The 23,978-nt window shown below is 49.1% G+C and overlaps 1 protein-coding gene across 1 annotated transcript in view; it reads right to left on the bottom strand.

The window, feature by feature from the left end:
* Positions 1 to 23,978, bottom strand: part of SHISA6 (shisa family member 6) — a gene marked incomplete at its 5' end in the record, with an annotated part of 270,201 nt that overhangs the window by 56,284 nt on the left and 189,939 nt on the right. The gene's annotated exons all lie outside the window — the stretch shown is intronic.

Here is a 23,978-nt window from a genome sequence, read left to right as displayed (position 1 = left end):
TGACTGCAAATAGCATTAAGACTTCTTCAAGGCCAGTCACTGGACCCTGTTCAGCTATGTGTGTGTGGCTCCTGGTTATCTGTCCAGACAGCTGAGGGCTCACAGGGCAAAACCAAAGTCAGGAAAGTTTTTCTCCACTGGAGACAGTCCTGTCCTTCCAAAGCTACAGTAGACAAGGGTCTTCAGTGCCAATGCCCCAGATCAAAACAAAAAACCGATCTGATGATAGACTTTTGCCCTATCGTCTGAATGAGATCTGAACAACTTCTGAATCTAAAGCAACTTGGGCAAACATCTGGTTGGGCTTCTTCTGTTCACTGAGAGGCATTGTATGGCCCTTAAGGGAGTTGGCCTGAAGGTAAGTTTTCACCAGTGTCTTGCATTCAAGAAGGGTCACATCCCTAAGACTAGACTCCAGGGTCTTGGGAGAGGGCAATGCAAGCTAATTTCATTGCAAGCTGGAGTTCAAAAGAGACTGGCAGGCCAGACAGGGTATTTACAAAAGGGTCCTGGCATTAACAAAGTGCTAAATTGAAATGTTTCCAGTCTCAGAAAGAGTCAGGGGGCACTAATGCACTCCGCCTGAGGCTAATCCTATTATTTGGAATTCTATCAGCCCGTTCTGGCTCGAGCCTAATTTCAGGAGTGAATTAGTGCAGGGGCTGCTTTTCATTCCTGCTGTCTATGCTGTGATCATATTTCCTGGGTACCTGGCCGGGTAGGTGGGATTCGGACAAGACTGCAACTGGCTCTCCCCTTGCCCCCTGTCCTCCCGACCAAATCCCACCATATGCAACCGATTATGGTTGATCGTGATAAGCCAGTGAGAAAGTATGTTTTATAAACAGTGAAAAACAACAGTGGACATCTATACTTTCTGCCCTAATTTACAGGCTTTTCTCAGCCCAGTGATTGTCATATCCTCTGGATGCCCGAGAGAGGAAGAAAGAACCTGTTATAGCCAGAAGCTCCATTCATCACTCATTCATTCATCTACTGCCATGGCTCTTGATGCCTCCAGATGGAAGACAAGACGATGGTCCACCTGTGCTTATGCAAGCCCATCCACGTGTGCGCACGGGCCTTCCTGTGTTTTCCCTAGATTTGGGCTCAGAAATTTTTTTCTGCAAGAGGCTAGAGAGTAAATATTTTAGGCTGTGTAGGCTGTATGTTCTCTGCTGCAAAGATCCAACTTCGCCATTGTGATTCGAACGCAACCATAGACAGTATGTTAACAAATGGTGAGGTTGTGTTCTAATAAAACTTTATTTATAAAAGCAGATGGTACTGGATGTGGTGGGCAGGCCGAGTTTGCTGACCCCTTAGCTATACACCAATTGCGCTGAGCGCCTTGGTTTATTAGTGTTAACTTAGCGATGGCAGTCTGCCTCTCTCTCCTGCATCCCTTCTGTATCTGGGGTTGGATAGCTATCTTCCCAGAATGCTTTGAGGACAGCTGATAAAGACAAGCAGGGTATAAGAGATGGCCCCTCCAGAATCCTCCCAGGACCCAGATGCCAGAGTGAAGAGTAGATGAAGAATGATGGAAAATTCTACCTCTGTTTGTCTGATTATGGTCTCATCTTGGGTGCTGTCTCTCCTGGGTCCTTAAAGATCACATGGCCCAGCTTCCACCCAGGACTGGTGTCTGACAGCCAATCTTATTGATTCTGCTGCTTGTGCCACTTTGTAGTGTGTATTTACCCATTCACCTCCTTGTTCTTCTCTTTAGCAGTACTTTGCATATTTACAGAGGAGATGTTTCATAATATTTGTTGAATATCCACCAACTAGGTGTCTGGACTTGGGCTAGGCATTATTCCGCGTTCAGGGGGAAAAGGCGTGGTCTCTGGCCCCAGGGAGCTTACAATGGAGTAGACAGAAGGAAGAATCAACAAACACAGGACAATGTGTTAAGTGCTGTGCTGGAGGTGAGCAAAGAAAGCAGAAGAAAGGACAGGTAGGCTCAATCAAGCACTATGGCAGACTCAGGAGGTGCGTAATACCAAGGCACTCTCTCTTCCTGGGACAGAATCCCAGAGCATGGAGCACCACGGGGAAGGACTGGCTCACCTCTCCGTGACCACTTGAGTGCCATCAAGCGCCGGTCACCCGCTTAGAATCACAGGGAGCTATGGCAGAGACCTCCAAAGCACATTTAGAGGAATGAAGAGAGGCCCATTCAAGGGAGAGGAAAAAAAAAACCTCCCCCTGTTTGCTTCTTACAGCAGTTTTTGTTTATCTCATTAACTCGCAACCTGAAGAACAGGACCATCTGGCATGCGGGCATGTTAACAAGATCATAAATTAGGAGGAGAAATGAAGCCAGATTTCCATAATGGTCGCAAGACAGAAATCAACAGCGCTGGGACGGAATTTGCTGGGAAGGTAGGGTGGGAGGGGGCTGGAACAAAATGAAAATGCCTTAGCACATCCAGTCTGAATGAAAAACACAAATCCAGAGTCATTTAGAAGGAGCGTTTTAGAAAAAAGTGCTGGCAAAGCATCTGCTCCCTGGAGAAGTCTCTCTCCCGCCTGTCTCCCTCTTCCTGTCTCTCGGGTCTTCCCCTAGGACTGGGGCCAACCTGATTCCCCTTGTTCTTGTAGGTCATGATTACGATTACTATAATAATTGCCTGAAAACTCCCCTTGTTTCTCATCTGGCAGAGGAAGACTTGCCCAGTGCACAAGGCTGCATGCTTGGACCCAAGCTCTGAGCCACCAGTGTTTCTACAGATTCTGAGTATTTTCTAGGACCCCGTGCTGTGGGCCTGGCAAACACAGCACCGGTGGGTCATTAGCGAGAGAGAGGCCTTGCCCTCTGAGGGCCTGGCTGCTGAGTGCCCAGTACCTGTGAACACGCAGAGCGTTCCCCAGTGTCACAGCTCTGGGCTTCTTGAAAGAGAGAACCCCTCCCCTCCCCATTCCCCAGCAGGTGCGCCCCCCCACGTGGCAGTCCTGGGCCTCTTCCCCTCTTGGGCCACAGCTTCCCCCGCTCCTACCTCTGCCTCTCTGTGAAAACAAGTCTCCTCCAAGCACCTTTCCCTTCCGCCCAAACTATCCTGATAATAAAAACACTATCTCAGGTTTAAAAATGTAGGGAAGGGGAGGGGCACCTGGGTGGCTCAGTGGGTTAAGCGTCTGCCTTTGGCTCAGGACATGGTCTCAGGATCCTGGGATCGAGTCCTGCGTCCTGCGTCGGGCACTCTGCTCAGCGGGGAGTCTGCTTCTCCCTCTCCCTTTCTGCACCCTCGCTCTCGAATAAATAAATAAAATCTTAAAAAAAAATTAAAATGTGGAGAAGGGGAGATAATTATGTGCTTGTACTTACACAAGGACAGCAGGAAAAAGGGTCCGTCCTTTTTGTTCGATTGAGGGAGACCAAAGCTATGCTAATTTTAAGGTACCTGATGGAGAAGAGGCTGATAGTATGATGATGGTAAAATAGCAAACTCTTTTTTTTTCCGATTGGAAAAGCAGCAGCATAATGGATTCACCAACGTTGCCTGCAAATTTCTCTCTGCTCAGTTTCTTTGAGGGGGGCAATTCACTGGCAAATTTTTCAATTTCTTTCGTGATTTTTCACCAATTCTGGCTTTTAAATACTCTCAAAAAGTCAATTTTGGTAATACCTGATTGCCTAGAAAGCTACTCTCTCTGTGGATATAAGAAATTTTATTTTCTGTATCTGTGGCTTCTTAACCCTATTTCACACCCTTCTTTTTTGTATTTGTGATTTTTTTTTAAAAAAGATTTTATTTATTTATTTGAGAGAGAGCAAGCAGGAGGGGCAGAGGGAGAAGGAGAAGCAGACTCCCCACTGAGCAGGGAACCCCATGCGGGGCTCCATCCCAGGGCCCTGGAATCATGATCTGAGCGGAAGGCAGATGCTTAACCAACTAAGCCACCCAGGCATCCCTAGTTTTGTGGGCTTGTATCTTTCTCTCTAGCCAGTTCTCATTAACATGGACATTCACTTCATATATTTTATATGTATTTTGGTTAAGCCACAATTCTAGAGTCAATTCTGCTAATTGACTCTGCTTTCTAATTTATGAATTTATTTTTTGTTGTTATCTTTATCAGTTATGCCCTGATAATTTCCAAAGATTTATCTAATTGCATCTTTCTACATCCCAATACAAATAAGTAATTCCCTTGTTCTCATTCATTTTTGTTCAGTCAACTCACTGACATTTTCTTTAGAGGCCAAGATACGGTCCGATTTTGTAAATATCCCATAGTCATAAGAAAGGAAAATATATTGACTTCTTTGTAGGTTAATGATGTCAATATTGAACTATTAATGTTTATGTAGATCACTATGGCTTTATTTGAGAAATGTTCCCCCTTTTTATTTCTGTCAATGTTTCTCTTCAATTCCAACTTTGGCTTTATATATTTTGATGTGATATTATTATTTATTTATTTATTTACTTATTTTGAGAGAGAGTGCGTGAGTGCACACACGCACGAGTTGGGGAGGGACAGAGGGAGAGGGAAAGAGAGAATCTCAAGCAGACTCCCTGCTGAGCGAGGAGCCCAACGCGGGGCTCTATCTCACGACCCTGAGATCATGACCGGAGCCAAAATCAAGAGTTGGACACTTAACCAACTGAGCCACCCAGGCGCCCCTGATGTGGTGTTAATATGTGCACAAAGAGATAGATCCATTAGCCCTCCATGTGTATTATTTACTTCATCAATAAAAAAACACTCCACTCTAGAAATGATTTAGAATTCTACACCCTACTGCCTTAAAAAATTTTTATTTTTGTAGTTATTTGTGTCAGTATTGTTCTGTCTAGCTCTTAACTTAAAAATTTTTTACATGTAATTATGCGGTAGGTGTATTTCTTGTAGGTAACATAAAGCAAAGCTTTGTTTTTTGAACCATTATTTCTTGAAAGCCTGTATTTTAACAAAGTAGTTAAATCCATTTATCTTTATCTCAGATTTGATTTGATCATTCTTACTTCTGCATATTTTTATTGTTTGGGGTTCTTTTTGTTTTTTATGCTTCCTTGACTTATTATTTCCTAGCATTAGTTTTATGGGACCATGTTTTGGTTTTCCCCCCTACAATGTTAATTTTTGCCCTACAGTAATCACTTTCAACTTTACAAATATTGTCAAGCCTGTGTTTTTTATATTATCAAAATCCATAATGAAACCATACCTAATGACTTATACAACTATGGGAGGAAAATGTTACCAAATATTGACATTTCCTCCTCTCCCTCCCAGATTTACCTGTTAGGCTTTCAAACATTTGGCCCCCTGATGAATATTGACCAATGACTATCCTTACAGTGTCCTTTTTTTTTCTTTCAAGAATCACATTTGCATTGTTTTGTAACTGCAGTGACAATCACGTTTTATGTGCGATGAGTCTCCAGGGTCCTCCAGTGCTGTGTCTTCTCTTGGGAACTCTTTGACTCTTTTTTTTTTTTTTTTTTTTGGTTGTCAGGTAGACGTTTGGCATCTTTACATATCTGAGGAAGCTTCTGTATTGTCTTGACAAGTAAACAACGCCTTGGCTGGCTGGTGTGTTCTTGGATCACAACCTTTCCATCTGTCTGTCTCTCTCTGTCTCTATCCATCTCCTGTCTCTTTCTTTCTGTCTTTGTCTCTTTCCCTGTCTCTCTGTCTCTTTCCTTCTCTCTCTCTCTTCTCTCAGTCTCTTTCTCTCCCTGTCTCTCTCTGTCTCATCTCTCCCTGTCTCTGTCTTTGTCTGGCTTTTTAGCAACTCTCTTCTGGAATTCACATCATCTGTGTCATGGAGATCTCTGTGACAAATCTAACTTGTGGTCCTTTGTAGATAGCTCTTTTTCTTGTTGTTTTTTTTTTCCCCCTACCTGGACACTTGCCGAATTCTATCTTTATCCTTGAAACTAAGAGGGAAAAAAATCATCAGTATTTGTCTGTGTGTTGGTTACTTTCAGTTAATTTTGCCAGGGGAGTCCCATCCCATTTACTCATTCCTGTCTTTCTAAATTCAGAGAATTTTTTTTTTTACTTTGTCCTATTTTATCTTTGTAAGTGATTGAATTCCTTTATAAAAAAAAAAAAGAAAACAAATCCCCTTTTTTCTCCTTCAAGAACTCCCTTTACATACAGGTGGATTTTTATTCTCTGAACTCAGGCTCCAAACACCTGCTTCCAGCCACTTCTGTCCATGGTTCCTTTTTGCTTCAGCATCTGGACGGCATCTCTGGCTTGCCCCTCACATTCCCATGACTGTTTCTCATGGAATCCATTGCTCCTTGACATTTCCAACAGCCATATTTACTCCTTGTCTCCTTTCCTTAACCGATCGAGGCCTTAAAAAAATGTTCCAGCTTGTCCGCTTATTATCTCCTGTTTTAGCTCATATTTTATTAAGTGTATGGCGTCTTCTACGTCAGTGAAAATAAATGCCATACTGACATGTTTCTGAATATTTTAAAAATCATTTCTTATCTCTGATTCTTGAATGCTACATTTATCTTTCTAGGTACTCCATATTTTTAATAGACTTCACCGCTGTCGCCTCGCTGACGTCTTTAAATGAGATGGTCACCTCATTTGGAACAGCCCCATACGTAGTGACGTTAGACTCTCCTCGGGGGCCCCTTTTTCTGTTCTATCCCGGGTGCTGTACCCCTCACTTGGCTGCTCAGCTGGTGTAAGTTGGCACACACCGTGGTTAGAGGAACTAACAAGGGACAGCACAGACTCCTCCAGCACGGGACCCTGATGCTGTCATTTCTTTCCAGCAAAGCTTCAGTTTTTTCTGTCTTGTCAGTAATAGCGTGGGGGCGTCTGGCTCCTTCTTGGAACCCATCTGGGGAGCACACTGAGAGAAAACACGGCCATGGGGACAATGCTCCGCAGAGTCAGGGGACCGCCTGGTAGACCACGCCCTGGGACTCTGGGGTGAACCTGGCCAAGTTCCGCTTCTCCCGACATGCCTAATATGGCGACACATCACCTGGGACAACTCCTATTCATTATTTCCAGTTCCCACTCATTCATTTGATAAATGTTAGTCTGCCGATCCATTCAACAAGTGTTTGAGGATACTGCCAGGCTTAGTGCTAATTGCTATGGGTATGATTGAGAGAGAGAAACGAAAAGGTCCCCTGGCCAGACTTTCATTTCAGTGGGTCAAACACAGTCACCAGTCCCCAGTCTAGGGACGCGTGGCGGCCAACCAACAGGATGATGCAGAAGCTGCCGTTCCTTTAGATCCAGAGGTCGGGGAAGGCGTCCCCCCTCGAGGAGATGACCCAGAGTGGAGCCATGAAAGGTGACAGGAAGGCCATCTTGTGAAAGAACAGAAAGCGGACCAGCGTGCTGGAACATAAGCAGGCTGGTGTCTTCGGCTAGCTCTCCGGGTTTACTCTCGCCGGCTCCTTTCTGTGCACCCCAGATCCCCTGCTCCTCCGATTTCTGTGGGGCTTAGTCAGCAGGCATCACCAACAGGAGACGGGGTGGGGGGCAGTGCAGTCAGTTGGGGGTATCTGTTCTCCCAGCTCATGCCCACGTGGGTCACTGCGGGTGGGCTCCAGCTCCTGTAACTTCTCTCTAGGTCAGGGATTGCAATACCCCCCCACCAGTGCTAGCCCCCCGGGACTGCGCTATCCTCCCTTTAAAAAAAAAAAAGATTTTACTTATTTATTTGAGAGAGAGAGCAAAAGTGGGGGGAGGGATAGAGGCAGAGGGAGAAGCATGCTCCCCACCGAGCAGGGAGCCCGATGCGGGGCTCGATCCCAGGACCTGAGCCGAAGGCAGACGCCCCACCGACTGAGCCCCCCAGGTGCCCCTGACTGCACTGTCCCTTGTTAGTTCCTCTAACCACGATCACCCTTTCTTCGGGAGCCCAGTGTTGCTTGCTTCCTGCTGGGAGACAGGAGCATAAAGTAACATGCACATTTTGTCAAAACAGATGACTGTGCTCTGCCTCACCCCCTCCCCCCATTCCTCAAATGCCAAGTTGTGACTTTAGCGCTTACTGAATTGGATTACTATCTCCCCCACGTCTGCCTTGTTACTCATTTTCATCTCGTTTCTCCTGCTGTTGGTGGAAACTTGAGGTGGGGATGCCCGCTCCTCTGGGAGGCTGGATCGTGGCTGGATCCTAAGGAGCCTGTGTCCTAATCCTTGTCGGGGAGAAGCCGAACCCAGGGGGTGGCAGGTGGCCTCTGGGTCCCCTTGTGGGCGACATGCTTCCAAGTAAGGGGAGGGTGAAGAGGCATCTGAGCCTCTGGGGACTGAGGTCTGCAAGGAACCCTCCCAAGAGACGCCCCAGCCTCCTACTCGCTGGGTGCTCATCATCGGCCGCTTGGAACACAGAACTCTGAGCAGAGAACAGAGAGGTGCTCTGAGGTGGCCCAGCTGGGCGAACAGAGGCGTTGCCCACAGTCAGCGGCATGGCAGTCCCAGGAGGAGGGCACCAGCACCAAGGGCCAGTGCTGAGGTCAGGGAGAAGCAACAGCTCAGTCTGGAGCCCAAGCTCTGCTGGGGTCATCAGGGACACAGGAGGAGGGTAGAACTCCGGAGATTCTGAGGACGCCTCCCGTGAGGCCCCTTTGATCAGGTGAACTTTACCCAAGGGTGGTGGGACACCCTCAATGCCTGAGCTGGTTTCCTCCTTCTTGGGGGGGCACACCACTGCTGTAACAAACGAGCACCAGCTCAGGGGCTTCAAACAACATCAACTTATTACGTTACAGTTCAGGAGGTCAGAAGTCTAAAATGGGTCTCTCTGGACTAAAATCAAGGAATTATGGGGCCGTGTTCCTTCCGGAGCTCTAGGGGAGAGTCTGTCCCCCGGCCCTAAGAAACCGCCTCTGTTTTTGGCTCGGGCCCCGTCTAACACCTTCGAAGTCAGCCATGCAGCATCTCCCGATCTCTCTCTCTCTGACATGCTCCCTCCTGCCTCCTGATTGTAAGGACCCTTGGGATCACATTAGACCCGCCTGGAGAATCCAGGATAATTTACCAATCTTAAATCCCCCTTGCCATGTAAATACCATATGCACAGGTTTCAAGGGTTAGGATGTGGACATCCCCGACCGTTATTCTGCCTACCACAAGGGGCTCATTCTGCCCGTGCCAGAAGCTTTCTTCTGTCCTTGGGAGGGCACCGGGGCCCAGAGAGTGATGGCAGAAGCCATAACATCGACATCGGGAGAGAGTGCTCACTGGGGTCTCAGGAACAGCCTTTCCTGCTCAGGGAGGTTTGGAAAGGAAGGACATACTGGCCATGATGAGCGTGAATCAAGGCTTGGTTGGGGGGATGGCGGGCAGTGGCAGACATCCAGCCCCAGTCCTGGCCCCTGACTCCAGAAGGTTGGCTCCCAATGTCAAATGCACTCTCAGCCCTAAAACCCGAGCAGGCTCAGGATGGGATCCCGGGGTTGCTGGGGGCCATGTAAGTTCGGACCTTAGTGGACCCAGGCACATCAGTGAGGTCCTTCATGGCCGGCACAGGGGCGCCCTGCCTTCTTCCCATGACACTGACCAGCATTCCAGGCAGGAGCCTCAGGGAAGGAGGGGATGGGGAGTCTGTGGTTGCAGCTCCGGCATCACACTGCCCCTTCTCCTTGTAAGAGGAATGATGGGCTTCCCGCTTCGTCTTTTGAGGATCAGGCTTGGACTGGCCTGATAAATCCAGGCACTATCCTGGCATTCCTCTGGGAAGGACCCTGGGGTAACAGGGCTCCCCTCTCCTAAGATGAGAACAAGCCTGCAGCCCTCCTGAGCTCTCACCATCTTACCAGAATCAGGCACAGTAACCCACTCTCTTGCATGTGTTTGCATGCACCTTGCACCCCGGTCGATTGGATCCCTGACTTATGTGGGTCCTGTCTGCACATTCTGTCCCTCTGTAAGCCAGCTAAGGTACCGGAACAGAGGCTCCCCTGCATCCCAACCACGGGCAGGAGAGAGAACCCACAGTGCCCATGTGGACGTGTTTTAGGAAAGCAAGAACACCAACAAACAGCTTTCGAGGAGACAGCTGGCCTGGGGAGCGAGCGGGCTGTGAATGGGAGCAGACCGGGGAGTTGTAAACTCCTCTCCCCCGAGTTGCTGAACTGGGAGAATTAAAGATATAAATTAAATAACGCATCTGTTCTCCAAGGTCCCTTCCAGCTTTAAAATTTTATGCTTCCATAAGCTTCTGGGGAAAAGAATAAACCAACCACTAATAGCAAGGAGCTTTTGAAAGCTTTAAAGGTTTTAGAAGCTGTATCTAACAGGAACAAGGAGGTTTGCTGCACACATGGAAAGGTCTAGTGGGAAAAGTGAATACTCAGCTCTCCGCTATCTGAATAGAGGCTTATCCAAAGCAAGCCCTGCTTTCAGGCACTTACACCGTTTCTATTCTGCCTAACGAAGCTCTCGAAACACAGACGCTATTTCCCTCTTACAACAACAGGAGCTACAAGAAGAGGCCCCCAACCCCTCGCATATCCCCACTCCCCCAAGAAGTGAGGACCAGTTAGGACACAGCACCCAGGCTCTCCCTCACCCCCGCTCAGAAACAGGCTGGTCCCACAGGAAGCTCAGACTTGCATCCCATTTGGGTCCCACAACCACGGGGACGGGGCAGGGGGGCCTCTCCTGCCCACCTTCCTTTAGCTGCTTTTCACTGATGCGAGGACAAAGTCACCTGCCACCTAACATATAACAGGGGGAACTGAGAAGTTTTTGAGAACCATTGCCATACTACGGTCAAGGTGATGAAAATTAGAAGCGATCTTTAAAATCCACAGATTGGGGGAGGGGTAGTCTGTACTTGAAGTCAAACACCTGTGTGTGTGCATGTGCGTGTGTGTGTGTGTGCAATCATCTGAGGGCAGAGACCATCCCCAACTTGTTCATTACAACCCTGAGGCCAAGACCAGCACCTGGACATATTAGATGCTCAACAAACACTGAATGAATGAATGAATGAATGAATTAGGAGGGAAATACATTTGTACCCACAGGAACTAACTCTGAACGGCTTGCAAATACATCTAGGCAGTGGTCCCCCCATCAGATTGCCCAAATTGGTGAGAAGGAAGACCCAGAAACACGGTCCTTTGTTTATTAGGCATTTAGTGACCTTTGGGATATGGAAAAGAAAAAGACCTTGGCTTAGGAGAGAGAGATGGGTGAATGCCTAATTGGCATAAAGGAGTCAAGGGTCAGCAGGAAGGAGGAGAGACAAGCCAAGCCTTAGGAGGCCAGCCCAGGGGAGATGGGGGCCATGAGTGCACCCCCGTGGAGGGCTGTCAGTGGTCAGGAAGTTCCTAGGATCAATGATGTCTGACATCCATTTAGAAACTGTTTCCTGGGATGCCTGGGTGGCTCAGTTGGTGAAGCGTCTGCTTTCGGCTCAGGCCATGATCCCGGAGTCCTAGGATGGAGTCCTTTGTCAGGCTCCCTGCACAGCGGGGAGTCTGCTTCTCCCCTGCCCCTCCCCCCACTTGTGCATGTGCTCTCTCTCTCAAATAAATAAATAAAATCTTGAAAAAAAAAAGAAATTGTGTCCTGCTCTCTAGAGGACCGTTGCCTTGTCAGATCCTTTTGATTTTAGCCCAGGGAGACCTATTGTGGACTTGGGACCACCAGAACCATAAGATTAAATAATTTGTGGTGTTTTAAGCCACTGAGTTTGTGGTAATTCGTTACAGCGGCCAAAGGGAACTCACATCACACTTTCCCATAGAGAGCCAGGAAAAGCGAACCCTTCCAAGAAGGCGGGCGGGCGGGCAGGCAATGGCAGGGTTCTGATGAAAATGGAGAATTCTACCTGGGGACCCCTGAAAAAGCTAGGACTGAGGGGCATGAGAACTGTCCTGCACAACACACAACTCCTGTCCTCTCCATCAGCCACCCCCCCACCGGGATCCCCAGTCGGCAGGTCTGATGACTGGGCTGTCCAGTAGAAAGGCAGTTCCTGAAATCCTAGAGCCTCGGGTGGGACCTACATGCAGTCCTGCCATTTTATTGACCAGGCGCTGACGTCCAGGAAAATGACTTGTCCAAGCACAAAGCTCGAGGACAAAGCAGAGGTGGCATTGGAACCTCAGGCTGCTCATTTCCAAGCGTTTGTCCTTTGCCCGAGACATGCCCTTGCCAAGGACTGAGCCCCAGCGCGGGGCTGCCTGACCTCCCACCGGAAGGCAACGTCCTGCTGAAATGCTCAGGCGAGTGAGCAGGTCTGGAGAGCCCATGTGATTATCTGTGACCACAGGGCCATCCAGCTCCCTCTCCCCATTGGCGACAGACCCTTGGGGACCTCACGTTGGGCATGCCTATATCTGAGTGGGTCACTTCGGGGCAGGTGGGTCTGGGGCTGTGGGTGTGGGTTGCCCGCCTCTCCTAATTGACCTTTATAGGCAGAGCTGCCTCCAACACAGAGGGCATCTTGCAGGGGAGGCTCTTCCCCCCTTCATCAAGCTCCCTGACCCTGCACGGCCTGTTTGACACCCTTAGATTTCTTCCCTGACCACCTCTTCGGACTGGGACCTCTCTGGCTGGGGGATTCTAAGGACTTGTGGGGTCTAATCAGCATCCTTGACTCAATGACACTCATGCTCCCCAGAACTCCGTTTCCTGAGAACCTTCTTCAGGGTGAGTTTTTGAGCACTGGGTTTGGGGTGTTGGCAGATTGAGTCTCAATCTCCATTGATCTGCTCAATTGATTGATCTCAATTGAGTTGAGAGTGATAAAACAGGAGGACCATTTGGAAGCTTTCTCAGAGGGGAAGGTGGGGAAGCCGCGTTTGCATGGGATCTCGGCCCATGAGTGATTGTGGGAACTACAGAGACATTGGATGCCTTCGGAAGGTCATGGCTCTGTGAAGCTCAGTGTCAGAGAAGTGGCCCAGGACTTGGGCAGAGAAGAGAGAGCATGCTGGCTCTGGGGGGGTGCCTGGGCAGTGGGGCTGAAGTTGGAGAAGCCAGGGTGGGTGTGACTCCAGCATTATAGAGAAGTTTCCAGTTTCCCTGGGGGCAGGCAGCTGGGACATCTCAATAGGGAAGCTGAGGAAATTGCTGGCCAGGTCCAAGGGATGGGTTTCTGCTTCCTCCCATATGTCGACTTCCTGGCTCCCCCCAAAATGCCCCTTCCCTCCCTTTAGCTGAGGATGGTACCCTCCCTTCCCCCCACCCCTACACCAGCACTGCCCGTCCTGGAGGCTGAGAAGACTGCCTGCCCTTATCTTCTCTACACAATTCAGAAGGCCCGCTAACTAGATCCTGATTTGGGGAAACCAAAAAACACTCCTCGAAAAGTGAGCAATGTGGCTGTAAATCAGGTCCTTAACTTAGTGCAATGTTTTAAATATGCATAGGTGTTTATTATTTACAGGAGACAGTAGATAGTAAAAAATGCTTTATGGGGCCTGATCCCTGTCCTCCAGGACCCGATAATCTAATATAGGACATATGCTCTCTATATGTATATATAAATGCGAACAGCAGCAATGCAAGGCTGAATGCGAGACATAATGAATATTAAAATAATTTAAAAGACAGACACAATGGTACAGGCTTCCTGTGCTAAGTAAGCCCTGAATGCCTGTAGGAGTCGGCCTCTAGTGGGAGAGGGACCGAAGCTGAAGCAGGGAAGGGCGCAGTGTTGGGAGGATGGGGAATGGACGGACCGTTGGGCCAGCTCCTGTGGGAGATGAAGCTAGAACAGTTGGAGGCCACGGGGTTGAAGACTATGAGAGATGGTCTGACGGGTTTAGTCTTTTTGGGGAGTAACAGGGACAACTGGAAGTATGTGAGAAAAGCAGAAAACATCAAGCCATGGCTTTTTGATTCCTTCCAACAGACAACCTGAGCAACAAGCAAGGTGGGTCCTTGTGAGCTTGATTTGTTGGCTTCGCCTGAGGGCAGGATGGGGCCTTCCCCAAGCTTCTGGCTCCCTTCCCCAGGGGACACGCTATGACCAGGGAGGTGCCACACTTTTCCTGAGTGACAAGACTAGAAGATCACTCTGGCAGGACAGGAAATGGAGTCTCCTGCCTTCTGGCCCCCAAATCTGTGAGAAACATGTTCTCTCGAATGATGGGCTAGGGCCCAGGTGGGGGTGGGGGTTGGGTTAATCATGATATTAATGATGAAAGTTCCTCCAAATAGGAGGAAAACCCCATAAAATCTATAGATCACGTGGCTTCTAGTGTATTATAAATTTAAACAAAACCCTCTGCACAATCTTAAATTCAATCACTTTTCCCCAAATGCCTTATAGGAGCCTGACACATATTTACAGAACGTACAAGCAGAAGATTTTCCCCATTATATCACGCTGGAAATACACGAGGCTACAACCTAAATGTCCATCAACAGGAGGCTGGTCAAATAAATGATGGCACATTTGTATCGTGAAGTATTAAAACTATTAAAACAAGAACACGACAGATCTGAGTGAGCTGACCTAGAACATTCCCCATGACATAGGATCAAGGGAAGTAAGTTTCAGACCAGTACAGAAAGCATGGTCCTGCTTTTGTACAAAAAGATAGGTGTGTAGGGGTGGCTGGGTGGCTCCGTCGGTTTAGCATTCAACTCTTGATCTCAGCTCAGGTCTTGATCTCAGGGTCGTGAGTTCAAGCCCTGTGTTGGGCTCCATGCTGGGCATGGAGCCTACTTTTATTTATTTATTTATTTATTTATTTATTTATTTATTTATTTATTTATTTATTTTTAAAGATTTTTTATTTATTTGACAGAGAGAAAGCCAGCCAGAGAGGGAACACAAGCAGGGGGAGTGGGAGAGGGAGAAGCAGGCTTCCCGCGGAGCAGGGTGCCTGATGCGGGGCTCGATCCCAGGACCCTGGGATCATGACCTGAGCCGAAGGCAGACGCTTAACGACTGAGCCACCCAGGCGCCCCCGGAGCCTACTTTTAAAAAAAAGAAAGGTACGTGTGTATATACACATGTAGCTGTGTGATAAAGCACAGCAAAATGCTGGAAAAGATTCTGTGAATGGCACATAAGTCATGGAGGGTGGGCTTGGAGAAGAGGCCGCCATTCCTACTCCTTTCTGTAACCATTGTTTTTTATTGTTATGTTAATCACCATACATTACATCATTAGTTTTTGATGTAGTGTTCCATGATTCATTGTTTGTGCATAACACCCAGTGCTCCATGCAGTACATGTCCTCCTTAATACCCATCACCAGGCTAACTTTCTGGAACCATTGTAAATGATGGGATTTGAGGCAGTTTTGTTTTCTTTATGCTCTGCTGTTTTTTTAAAAAAATAAAACCCTTTTAAAAGGTTCATGAAGGGTTGGCACTATTTAAAGGAGTCATTTAGTGGAGTGAAGAATAACAGCTATTATTTCTTGAGCGTTCGCTATACGCTTGCTATACACCTAGGTGCATGTGGGTTGCTGTGGCCGGGACACCGCTCCTGAAAAATCCCTGGAGAAAAGGGAATGATTGTGTTCTGTGTTTAGGTTTTTCATAGGGCAGATTTTCAAATAATGGGTATATGGTGTGACGATATATGGCGATGGCCAGCTCTATAAGAACAACATCTGAATTCACTCTGTTTTACTCTTCACCCTACCTCGAGTGTATAATATGCTGATTACTAAATAAATTTCTAAAACAAACAAACAAAAACTCTATATACTGCCCCACTGGTGTTTCCTCAAAAGTCAAAAACTTGGTTGCATGAATTATCATGAGATTTTCTGAATGGGAAAGTGAGCTTTAGTGGAGTACTTGACCTAAAGTTGAAGATCTCTTACTCCTCCCTCCCTCCCTTTGTTCCTAGCTTCCTTCCTCCCTTCCATCCACCCATCCATCCATCCATCCATCTATCCATCCATTCATTCATCTATCCATCTATGTATCTATCCATCCATCCACCTATCCATCCATCCACCTACCCATACATTCATCCCTCCTTCCAATCTTTCCATCCATCCACTAATTTAGCAAACATTTACGGAATGCGTGCAGGGGAGTCTGTTGGGAACAATGAAGAATAGAAAATAGTATCAGACAATTCTCAAGGAACTCAAGACTAGCCCTCGCCACTGTGACACAGCTCTTAGGCTGGATGGGTTGAAGATCACTGTTATGCAGTAGAGGAAGCCCACTCAACCCACCGCATCCCTTCAGGGGATGGAACCCAGGGGCCTCCACACAGGACCTCTGACACTGGGACCTGGGATGCCCAGGGAGGTGGCAGCCTGTGTATCTGGGCAGGAGATTCCACTCTGATCTTATTAAGGAGTCTGAAGAAAGCCTGCTTTGTTTAGCTGGAAGGTTGGTGTCTTGCAATAATGGTGTGGCTGTGCTTTTGTGGGGAGACCTAAGCAGAGAGCACTGGCGAGGCTGCTGGGGGGAGGGGGTCCTGGGGGGCTGGGGAGGTGGTGGTGGGCAGTGAGGTGCAGCACCCAGAGGCTGTCTCCAGTGGGTGACATAGGACTCTCAGAGAGGAGTCCCCCATAGGCCTGGGCTTGAGGATCCAAGTGGAAGCATGGGAGTCACTGGTGGCCTGAGGGTCATGGCTCCTGTCCTCCCCCTTTCTGAAGCCAGGACATCCTCAGGCACAGATGCTGCAGGTTGCACCTCAGACTGCAGGAAAGGCAAGTGTAGTACCAAGGAAAGAGTACAGGATCTGGCACCGAAGACGTGAGTTCAAACCCTGCCTCCACCACTTAGTGACCTCACTGTCATAGGCATGCGACTCAACCTGCATAAGCCTCTGCTTTCCTGTAGGTAGGACCAACAGTCACAGGGATTAAATGAGAGAACCCTGGGGCAGCGCCTGGCATGGGTGCTTTGTATTTATTTCGGTGTGTGTGTTTATGCTGCTGAGTGAGGCTTTTTTCCAACTCCAGATCGCCATTGGCCCCGGAGCCGTGGAACACACCACAGTTCGAGAGTCAGGCCAGTCTGAGAACTCCCCAAGCCCCAGCAGGTAGCCTGTCCTTCCTAGATGAGCTCTTACCTCCTCTTGTCAGCTCCTAGGCTTCTGGCAGGAGCCCTGAAGCAGGATCCACTTTGTCCCGGAGGGGACATCTACCGTGTCTGGAGATATTTATGATGGTCATAAGTGGGGGAGAGGATGCTACCGGCCTCTAGTGGGTGAGGGCCAGGCATGCTGCTAACCCTCCTACAACCCACAGGACAGGGCTCCCCGACCAAGAGTTAACCCTTCCCAAAATGTTCATAGTGCCGAGGTTGAGAAACCCCACTCTTGAGTCAAGAGTCAGGATGCTGATGCCCAGGCAGAGAGAACGTGATATGTAGAGGCCAAATGGAGTTGTTGATGTTAACAGCACCCTTTCGGAGACCTAAGCTGGGGACAAGCATTTTTTTTTTTTAAAGATTTTATTTATTTATTTGAGAGAGAGAGAGGAGGAGAGAGAGCGAGCAGCAGGGAGGAGCAGAGGGAGAGGGAGAAGTAGACTCCATGCTCTATAGGGGACTCGATCCCAGCACCCTGAGATCACGACCTGAGCCAAAGGCAGATGCCTAACTGACTGAACCACCCAGGTGCCCCTGGGGACAAGCATTTTTCATAGTGATCGTAATGATGAGTCTAAGGACGATATCAAAACAACTGACCTCTGGCATCTTCTTTCCCCATCTCAAAAATGGCACGACCAGCCAGGTCCGAACCTGGAAGCCTGAAGGTTTGCAGTGATGTTTCCCCCATTCCCCTCCTCCATGGCCCTACTCCACTGCTGGTCCTGGCACTCCGAAGTACCCCGTGATTCCACCTGCTGCCCAAGGCACCCTACTCAATCTCAATTTCACCATCCAGCTGCCTCCTAGTTGATGGATTGTTCTGCGCCCCGTCTCGCCTCCCTGAAATTCAGTCCCCATAGAGCTGCCAAAGTGATCTTTCAAAAAACATCACTTTAATTCACCTTATGCCCCCGATTCAAACCCTCCCACCGCCCCTCGGGATAAAATCCAAATTCCTTGATGAAGGTCCTTTCTTGGAGTTCAGTTCCTAGAATGAATCATGTTCTCCCTCCTTGGAGCCTTTGTACTTCTTGTTCTACCTGTGCAGACGGCCCTTCCTGGGCCTCCTTCAGGCTCCCAATCTCCTTTCCCCTTGGAAAGGCCAACCTTGATCTCTCCAAAGAGGTCCACCTTATTCTCCTCCACACATCCCTGTTCATTCTGTCACGACATTTACACAACGTGTAATTCACTAATCATTCTGTTGACTTATCCTGTATCGCTACTGAACAAGGGCATGACCCAGGTATCCCACATGCACTGCTGTGTCCGCAGCATGTAGAACAATACCTACCCCCAGCCCATGTTCAACAAACATTTGTCAAATGAATGAGCTGGCTCCTAAATTGATGCCGGGTGTTGTAGTTGACAAACCATTATGGAGACCTATTCATTATCTCTGGAAGGTGGGAAGTCAATGGAAGCTCCCATCGAGGGCTGTCTGACCATTGGCCTTGATAATGGTGGTAGCCACATCACTCACTGGCAGCCGCTGGCAGCCACTCCATTCTGGGTTCAGGAGTGGTAGAGCTGGGGGCAGGGGCGTGGCTCGGTGGTTTCCTGATCCATTCCCAGTGGCAACACACACTTGGTAGGCAGCTGGGTCAAAACTGGAATTTGTGATCCTGGAACACAGACCTCTTGGGCCGTCGTGGGGAGAAGCCCCATACTGGTGGCATCCTTAGCATGCCTCCGAACTGGATAAGCCATTCAGCCTCCAGGGCATGCTTTGCAGAGCAGAGATTCACAAGGACTCTGCCCTCCCCACCAGGGCGGAACAAGAAAAAAGGAGGGAGGGGAGGAATGCGCAAGCTTTGGTCTCTGTTCCCTGTCCCATTGCCCCTTTTCTCTGAACTTGCTGGTCTTTTTTTTCTCCTTAGTATGGCTTTGCCTGGAATATTTTTGCATCTTCCTAAGGCTCATTAATTTCCAATTGTCCACCAACATCCACACCACTGTTAACTGTGTCCTTATTTTCACTTTTGGATGTCGAGTTGTGTTAACTAAACTTTCTTATCTTCCATATTCTTGATGTTCTGGTATCTGTGGCTGGGCTGACCATGGGGGAGGTACTGCCCCTCTCCAGGGTAGAATGACTTGCAAGCCTTTCATATGCAAACGAACCAATCCAGAGCCCCTCTCCTCCCATCTCTTCTTTGGGTCTTCTATACTCCAGACCAAGATCCACCTGCCTTCATTGCTCAAGGATCAGAAACCAGGCAACTGAGAGTCAGAGCCCACTGGGATTATTCAAACCAGCCAAACCTCAATCTGCTTACCCTGCCTTACCTTTCCTGCTGAAACTATGATAAAGACTCTCAACCATGCCCCCTGCCCCCACTGCCCCTGCCTGCTGATGGACTCTGGTGCTTCCTTTATGGCCTCGAATGGCATGCTGTACCTTCTGCTTCTAAACACCTGTGAGTATAAAAACTTCTTCCATCACCACAAACATTTCCATATCTACACATCTTACTACCTATTCCTACCTACAAAACAAACCCTAAGTAAATTCTAAAACGAGCGTTTTCTACTCAACTATATATCAAAAGATGATTTTCCTGTCTCATAAGTATTTCTACTGTTAACAGATTTGACACACACTTTCTGGATATACTAACAGTTCCTGATGAAGATGGAAACCGTTAGTCACTCATGAATTAATTGATAAAACTCTAGGCTGAAAAAAGAAGTCCCTCTATGTTGCAAGCACTCTTCTTATGCCAGTGAAAATCCATTAATTACAGCTGTCAGCCATCGGCTGATTTAGAGACAGTCAGGGGCTCGTCAGCTCTCTGCGGGCCATGGCAGGACCCATGTCAAGGTTGGGGGCTTGGTCTCATGCAAGACTAAATGTCCGGGGGGTGGGGGGGTGCATCTCTCTGGCCCCTCTTGCTCACACACCTTGGCGTCCTGGATCCACTCCTAAGGGAGACATGCAAAAGCTCATCCCTCTCTCTCTCAGCCCCAGATGCAAGAGTTGTTGGCTTTCTCCACTAGACTTGGGTCCACCGTTTTGACCGAGAAAATCAGATTACAGAAGCTGCTTCTGGGAGGTGGTCCTGGCGTGTAAGGGCCCCGACTGCCAGGCAGTGGAAGAGTTCTTCCTTAATATGTCTGGGCAAAATCCCTTGTGCGGCAGCTGGAGCCCTTGGCTTCCTGTTCGGGCCTGACTGAGCCGGGCATCACCATCCTTCTTGCAGAAAATGTCCACAGACTTGCACATTGTTATTTGTTCCTCTCTGCAATATATCAAACAGATGGCTCATCCTCTCCTCCCGGGTCCTATTTTCTGGCCTTTAATCATGTTTGTTGCTTAATGTTGGCCAATGCACCGGGCAGCCGTTTGTCTGAGACCCACACGGCCGGGGCTGGCCGCGGTCCCTCTTGAACTCGTCCGGGTTCTGGGGTCTGATGAGCAATCGCTCCCATCAGCAGGCTGGATATTAAACAGCTGGGGCTCTCTGCAGCCATTTCGGGGACTGGCCCAGAAGACAAGAAAGCAATTTCAGAGACAAGAAACAATTGCTTTGAAGACTCCGTCCAGTTCCCTCGAAGCGTTCTGTGGCTGAAGGCAGGCAGGCAGACAACAGAGGGAAGGAGCTGGGCTCTGTGCTTCATACCCAGACTCTGCTGTTCCCATTATGTCCCACTCACATCCCCAGCTCATGCAACTGGGGCCTGTCACCCACAGTAGGGAGTGTGGACCCTACGAGAAATCCCCTTCTCTTACCCCCACATCCTGAGTGGCACAGAAAAGATAACACACAGGTTAAGTCCAGGCCAAGAGGACCTTCATGTTATCATTCAATAAGCATTTACTGAGCGTCTACTGTGCACCGGGCACTGTGCTGCCCACAGGGGTGAATGCGAAGGTGAGTAAGATCCACATCCTGCCCGCCCACCCCCTTTGAGATTAAGTCTAAAAGGCAAATAGATACATCCCCATAACCCCCTCATAATCCCAGGCAGGCTGGGAGAAAGGCAGTTAAGAGGGACACATTGTTAATATTCGGGAGGCAGTCCAGAGGAATCCAAGATTAATTCCGTGTAGGAGGGCAGGGGAAGGCTTCGTGACAGATGAACATTTGGGATTCGTCGTGTATTCACAGTGTCTTTTACACCGTGACCCTGCTGAATTCCCACAACAACCCAATGAGGTGGGCAGGATGATGCCCATCTGTCAAGTGGAATGTCGGGGCTCAGAGAAGTTGGGGGGCTCATCGAAGGCTACCCAGAGGGTAAGTGGTAGGTCCGCATGGAGTCTGGCTAAATCGAGGAGCGGCGTTGTGCCATCCTGCTTCTCAGGAGAGCAGGGTGGTTTCACTAGGGGATGCCCAGTTGGTACAAGGACACAATGGTGGGGGCGCCAGTTTGGGTGTCCGACTCCGGACTTCAGCTCAGGTCATGATCTCAGGGTCATGGGATCGAGCCCCGCGTCAGGCTCCACGCTTTGCAGGGAGTCTGCTTAAGGATTCCCTCTCTCCCTCTCTCTTTCTAAAAAATAAATCTTAAAAACAAAAGAAAAGATACAAACGTGGTTTTAACTAAACAAGGGGACCTAGCCCAGTCTGAGGGTTGGCAGAGGGGCTCCTCGTCCTGGCCGCCATGACCGTCTGCATCCCCAGCGTGGCATCCTCCGGGAGCACAGATCTCTCCAGCACACAGCCTCATCCATCCTCGTTAGCACACGGCCACAGCTGAACGCCCGAGAAAGTTCTGGTATGACCCGGGAGATACTCACTGGTCTAACCCAAGACTTGCAAAGAATTGATGACACTTCTTCACACATGCTATGCGCTCAATGAATGTCTTGCTGTCTCGCTGAGGATGTTGCTCTTGTTAAGTCTTAGTACCTGGGCAGTAACTGTGGTCTGCACCGGTGTGGGGGTAATTCAGAAAAGGCTCCTCTGGAAGACCCCCCCAGGGGGGCTAAGGCAGGGTTGCTGAGTGGGATTAGCAGCACAGGGGTGGGGGGGTGGGGTGGGGTTGGGGGGGCGTGGCCGAGAGATGAGTGACAGGGACAGCGCTGGGGAGGGACCGCACTGGGGGAGGAGGGAAAGAGACAGGTGCCACAGCTCAGGGAGGGCTGCATGCATTACAAAGACTGCATGCAGACAGGGCGAGAAGACAGGGCCCTATGGAGCTTTTTTGGCATAATAAGTACTCAGGTGGTCACCATGAATATTCAATCAGGCAGAGATCTGCAGAGAGGCCCTTGAGGGAGCTGGGACTGACAGGGGGACTGATTTCTTCTAAGAATCGCCCAACACCGAGGGGACATATGCCACAGCGGAGAACTGGACGAGAGCTAGAAGCTTCGATGCAGAGAAGTGGGTGACTGACAACTGGTAGGAGCTGAGGGTCCGCTAGAAAGATCCGACAGCGGTGCTCAGCTCAAGGGCCAGGCCACACAGTGGGATTATGGGTCTTATTATTTCCATTTGTCTGCGACTCTCCAAGGTCTGCTCTCCTGCTTGGCAGGTGCTTATAAAATCACAGAGTGCCGAAGAGGATGTTAAAGACACACCCCGTGGTGATTAACATAACATAATAATAATAAATAAATAAATAAATAAATAAATAAATAAATAAAGACACACCCCGACCCCTCCTGTCGTGAACCACAAGTGAGGGACATGGCATGGCCAAAAGTTCCAGCCCTTACCCACTTCCCACAGTACATCCTCAAGGCGATTCGCTTCGCTGACTGGCTTCTCAGAACAATTCTGTCAGAGGACACGGCTCTGTGGCGACGAAATAAAATGTGCGAAAACCAGCTCTCTCGTCCACTCATCATTTTAAGGACGTGGACGCCAGGGGCCAGAGAAGGGCGAGCGAGAGTCTTGTCTGAGTTCGTGGCAGAATCCAGGCCGAGACTGAGTTCTGCTCATTACTGTCTGTGAAGGAGGGTGCTCACAGGACCACGGTCGGCTCCTTTGGTGCCTGTAGGTGAATCAGAAACAGGGGGACTCCTCTGGGTGGTCCCAGCCTCAGTGAGCAGGTGCCCACTGTGGGCGACCCTGAGTGATGACACTCGGGGAGGGGTTCTGGTGAGGTCCACGATGCCATTTACGTATTCTCTTTCCTCCTTCCAGGGTTCTGTCTCCTACTCATCCGCTTTTTTAAAAATGTGCATTGAGTAAATACCTCCTGCATGCACAATGACACCTTCCTGACTCGTGTAGTAAAGACTATCACTGGGGGAGCACCTGGGGGGGCTCAGTCAGTTAAGCATCTGTCTTCAGCTCCAGTCATGATCTCAGGGTCCTGGGATTGAGCCCTGCTCAGAAGGGAGCCTGCTTCTCCCTCTCCCTCTGCCCCTCCCTGACTGCGTGCGCGAGGGTCACACTCTGTCTCTCAAATAAATAAATAAAATCTTTAAAAAATAAGAGTAATTAAAAAAAAAAAGAATACCACCGGAAAGGTGAAGTGATAGGTTTAAATTTACAAAGGGTTTTTGGACCAAGGCAGTTTGAAATTGCTAGCACGTGGGGAAGAGGCTGGGAGAGTCTGTGGCATCTGGAGGAGGTGAGTGGCGGGGTGGGGGGGGGTGGTGGGAGGGAAGGCACTTCTGAGACAACATGCCCTTCTGTGCTTGGATCTCCCTGTCAAAAGGCAATGCTGCGTGCTCAGAAGGAGACAACGGGGTTAGCTCTAAGAAACAGAGGATCTGCAGAATATCTTCAAATGATGTTTATTGTGTTAAGGTCAGAGGAACTCCTAAGAACCTTCTGGTGGCTAGAAGGGTCCATTAAGTGGTACATGTTGGAGACACACACACAGGACCCCATGCCCTGCCATGGGGGTACACCCTTAAAAACAGAATGGGAGCCCTCTCCCGTGGGTTCTGTGGAGGGTGGGGGCGAGGACTTCTGGGCTGCTCTTGGAGCAAGCTGTAAGGGGTCTGTGTTCTGTTCCCCGTGAGGAATGCCATTTGGCACGATGCTTATGCTGGAGCATGCACTTCCTTTCGTGCAGACTCGGTGCGT

Source organism: Phoca vitulina, unplaced genomic scaffold (genome assembly GCF_004348235.1).
Source record: "Phoca vitulina isolate PV1807 unplaced genomic scaffold, GSC_HSeal_1.0 scaffold47, whole genome shotgun sequence".
In the NCBI taxonomy this organism is placed as follows: domain Eukaryota; kingdom Metazoa; phylum Chordata; class Mammalia; order Carnivora; family Phocidae; genus Phoca; species Phoca vitulina.
The sequence above is the reverse complement of the archived record's forward strand: the minus strand, read 5'-3'. Positions and strand labels throughout refer to the sequence as shown.